This window comes from Penaeus chinensis, chromosome 37 (assembly GCF_019202785.1).
Source record: "Penaeus chinensis breed Huanghai No. 1 chromosome 37, ASM1920278v2, whole genome shotgun sequence".
Lineage (NCBI taxonomy): Eukaryota > Metazoa > Arthropoda > Malacostraca > Decapoda > Penaeidae > Penaeus > Penaeus chinensis.
The window spans coordinates 14,215,314-14,220,313 of NC_061855.1; the positions used below are offsets into that span (position 1 = coordinate 14,215,314).

The window sequence follows — 5,000 nt, forward strand, 5'->3', positions numbered from 1 at the left end:
AAGTAAACAAAGTATATTAATGTCCTGATTTCCATTGCTAAATAGGAAAAAAAATCACCGGCATATTCATTGCAAAACAAATTAAAAAATTTCCTTTCAAAGAAAAATTTCATATGTTCATATTCTTGATATAATATCAATACCAGTATTATTCATAATAAAATACTTTCATCTCTAAGAGATCATTTCTACTCCTATCATCAACAATAGCGACAGAAATAGTATCACCAATGCAAAAATCAAATACTAACAATAGTATTATCTGAAATAAATAATTAGGTGATTATGTTGTAAGATGAAATATTTTTTTTTGAGATTAGTTTTTTTCCACTTCATTTATGGGGCAAAGTTCTGATTAGCAATGGAGCTAGATTTTAAAAGAAAAAAGTTCACAAGGTGATCCCTTTTCTGTGACTATCTCCTAGCCACAGCTTCCACATCTATAGGTAACTTTGCACAATAGGACTGTATCAAGGGATGCCTCCATGCTATAGCTTCATCTACCATCAAATCTTCATTATGGCTACAACATAAGTTTTTTATAACTCTAGGAGGCTTCATGCTAGATACTGACCAAATATTCAAAGCATTTTGAACATGGCTATTTCCTGAATATCTTATTATCAAAATCTATTTTAAGCAATTCTTATTCTGACACCTGCCTAACACAATATTCTTCTTCTCTTGATAATCTTGCAAGAGAAGAGATCTAACAAATGCACCAAAAATTAAATATATAGAGTTATTATTTTGATAATTCTTTACAGTAAGTCCCCTACTCCAAACCTCAAAACCTATTCAACGATCTAGGCTCTGCCCCCAAAAACCCCCTGGGAAACATCGTTTTTGCCACACTATTGATGGAGCCGAAGCTTGGAAGCAATGAGTGCACTTTCTGCGATATTTTTCCATTATTTGTGGCACTTCCATTAGTCTGCTAATCATTTCTTCTATCAACAACTATAACTTCTTATCCTTTACAAGAATTTCATATTAAATTTGCCCTAGCTTAGTGTGTCCATAGCATTAAGATTACCCATTACTTTCATGCTGTAAGGACATACATAGTATAAGGAGGATAGTACAGATAAACAGAATGTGGACGGGATGAGTTGTTATCGTGAGTTAATCTCTCTATCTAACAATGGTAAAAACAGCAGCTCTACAGAGCACTCCTGCTCATGAATGGTCATACAATTTCTCATATTCTCTCACACACTTATATTGTGTGGGAATGAGAAAATGTGTATTAAGGGGCATATGACAAAGTATGCCTGTGACCATCCAAGAATTGGTTGGGTGGCCAATTCAACCCTTACGTAAACAGACCTTAAGAAACACTAAAATCATCTATGGACTTCTATGAGCCTAAAAGACTCAAAACAATTTGAACACGTCCCTGGCCTTGCAATTTGTCGATCTCCTTTAGACCCTCTAGCCATCAGATTTACCTATTGACCCTTTAGTAGGTCACTGGCCCCTCAGAGAGTTGATATGAACCACCTTGATAACCTCTGATCTAATTTATCAAATCTTGAGGATACTGGGACACACCTCTACTATGGATAAATCAGAAATTGTTTACTTTACTGTTTCTAAAATTTCTTTGGTTAATCTTTACGGTATGGATGTAGTAAGCTAAGGTAAATTGAAGATGGTATTCTTGTATAAGACTAAAAGTTGCAGTTGTCGATACAAGAAATAATCTGCAGACATGAACAATAACTCCACAAACAAAGGAAAGAGATCATTGAAAGCATCGCTCATAGCCTAAGTGCACTCTCTTGCCATGTATACCGAGGTGAAAACAATGTCTTGCAGGGATGCTGGAGGGCAGAGCCCCCATCAATCCTCCTCTTGGGAAGTGCTCAAAGGGCAAGCCCAGTCACAGCAACTGAGAATAAATTTTGTGACGTGGAATTGGGGACATGGTCTCTGGCGAGTTTGTCTGTACTGTAAAGAATTACTGTTTCTTTCATCTCATCTCCTGATTCTTCTTTCAAATGTAAATACAAACTTGATCTGTGATTTCATTTCCTGTTGAAATGACAAGAAAATTAGGGATGCATAATTTGTAACTCCATTTTCCTAGTTCTGTTCTGTAATGTCCTTTACTTTTTTTTACTTTGTCTCAGCTCCTCTATAACTATCATTTCATCTTTAACTACCTGAATATTTTGATGTAAATTGTTCCCTGTACAAATTATCTTTTTCTATTGGGGAAACCAGTGAAAGAAATACACTATCCCATTTTGTGACTGAAAAAAAAAAAAAAAAAAAAATCTAATTGATTCCTACTTCCGGATTCTCACAAGGTCCCATCATGGAGCTAATTACACAAGCTAAATCAATTCTACTTTTGCTTTCAATCATAACCTGTCCATTTCATACTCCACACACGCACCGATAATGCCGGGAAATAAATGTCCAAAATCACTTCAACATTTTGCGGACCAGAACATCTTTTCCTTAATCCTTTCTTAACGTTACTATCATTACAAACACTTCCTCTCATAAATACCAGTACGTCTCTGATCGTTCGAGGAGAGAAATAAGACTGGATAATAAATAGCGACAATTGCCTCCCAATGGAACAAAGTGACAGGGAGACGAGAGAGGCTCAATCATCATCATAAATGTTAAAGATAACATATAATAATACCAAAATGGGCAAAGATAAACCACGTTCAAGCAAAAAAAAACGACTGTAAATAATGACCAGAAAAAACAAGAAATCAACTCTTTGAATATGACGAACTCCAAAGGGGCGAGGAAGACAAACACAAGAGAAAAATAAGGCCATAACACGCGAGACAATCAAAATCATGAAATGAAATCTCTGAACATCAAACGGGCTCTAATATAAAAAATCCGCGTTAATTATCCCATTCTTTTTTTTCTTCTTTTTTTTAATATGCAATCCTTTCTTTGGAAAACGGACAGAAACGAGCGAACGAGAGCCCTTAGATACTCACCCCCGTCCTTATATCCAGCTTCCTCGCTTCCCAGGCCCCTTTACGCGTTAATTACTTCCCTAAAGAGATCATCTACTTGGCTGTTATTTCGATTTTCCTAAATGTTTACTTATCGTGTTTCACTTCCTCTCTGGCCTCCCTGCGAGAGCGTTCGGCCAGCGTGAATCCGGAAGGAATCCGCGAATCCGGCGGCGATGACGTCACCGACGGGGGTGTGGTTAAACTGTCAGGCAACTATAATTAAAATTCTTTTCTTGATACTCTTTTCTGTGCATTTTCATTATCTCTTTTGTCTTCTTAACACGTTCTTAGCTGACTACGTTTTGAAGGGCATGATGTTTCTGTGATATAATTACAGTTATAATTATTTTTAATATCATATTCAAATATTTTCCGAATCAGTGATAGTGTTCTTGCTATTGATAGCTCTGTCTTTATTGCCATTCCTATCATTATTACATTAGTGTCAAAAGTGTTATAAACGATGTTTATATTGTTAATACTTTTATTATTACTATAATCATTATTATTATTATCCTCATTACCATTATTATTATTACTATCGTTATTATCATTATCATTATCGTTATTATCATCATTATTGCATCATCACTACTACTACTACTATTATTACTACTACTTGCAGTAGTAATTGCTGTATCATTATAACTATCATACTATTATCATTATTATCATCACTGTCATTATCATTACAATTACCACAACTATCATTATCATCATCATCATTATAATGGAAATTATTACTACTACTATTATCATTATCATTGATACTGTAATTTTTGTATCATTAACATTATCATTAGCACTGTTATAACTATCATTCTTATCATTTGTAAATAAGTAGTATCATCATCATCCTTATTATCATTATCACTGCTATTATTTTTGTTGTTGTTGTTGTTGCTATTGTTATCATCATTTTCATTATTGTTGGTATCAGTTATTATCACTACTGTTAATATTAATATTATTATTATCATAATAGATACTATTGTTTTCGTTGTTCTTCGTCTTTTTCTTTTTTCTTTTTCTTATTATCATTACTGTCATCATCCTCATCCTCATTATTACTTTTATTTTTATCACCATTAATAAAGTTTGTGATATCATCTCCATTCTTATTATCATTATCATTAGGATCATCATTATTATCATCATTATCATTACGATCATCATTATTATTATCATTACTATTATTACTATTATTATTGTTATTATTATTAATATATCAGTGTTGCTGTTTTTATCATCACTATCAAAATCATCATTATCAGTATTGTAATTATGATTATCATTATAATTTTTATCACTATTATCATCATATATAATTATCATCATTATCCTTACCGTTAGTATGCATTACCTATATTTTATCATAGTTATTGTTGCAATTATTATTGCTATCATTATCATAAATCTTGTCTTTATTAATACTACAGTATCCTGACTGCATATGATACAGGACAATCTACAATACACTGACTACAGACCTGCCTATAGATGACACTCGATTGAAAGCGAAATGTGATGCATCAATTAGGAGGGGAACTGTAGCACTAACAGATGAAACCACCGGAAAGGAGATTGGTGACAGAAAAGACGAATGTTAGGGTAAATGTTCTCGGGACTTAGGGCTCGGGTCAGTCTCCAGAACAAATAGCTTTTCTCAACCCGGCAGAGTTCTTTGACATTTATGCTTTAGTATCTTCTGTGTGGAACGATGGCCTTAACACAACATTAAGTTAAAAACAGTTCATGAGCGCGCGTTTGTCACTTACCTGCGCTGCCTTTCCCCTTCCTTTGGAGTTTTGTCACTCCTCTCTGTAAATGTTAATGCGATGGATTAAACTGTAGCAACCGTCGGAGTGTCTGCTTCTGACAAAAGGATTCACTTAATGTGCTAATGAATCAAATTCCGACTTCTTTACGTAACAGAGTCACCGAGCAGGTCTTATTTAGAGCTTTTGCCGACCCACGTTTAGACAGCGTGTCCCATTTTTGACA

At 34.1% G+C, this 5,000-nt stretch overlaps 1 protein-coding gene across 5 annotated transcripts in view; it reads right to left on the reverse strand.

Moving 5' to 3' along the window:
- The window catches only part of LOC125045593 (1-phosphatidylinositol 4,5-bisphosphate phosphodiesterase gamma-1-like), a 22,929-nt gene extending 19,807 nt beyond the window's left edge, over positions 1-3,122 (reverse strand). For all 5 annotated transcript variants that reach the window (XR_007116563.1, XM_047642954.1, XM_047642951.1 and 2 more), the window contains exon 1: positions 2,976-3,122. The gene's annotated coding sequence lies outside the window, so the exon portion shown is untranslated. The remainder of the gene's footprint in view (positions 1-2,975) is intronic.
- Positions 3,123-5,000: the final 1,878 nt, after the last annotated feature.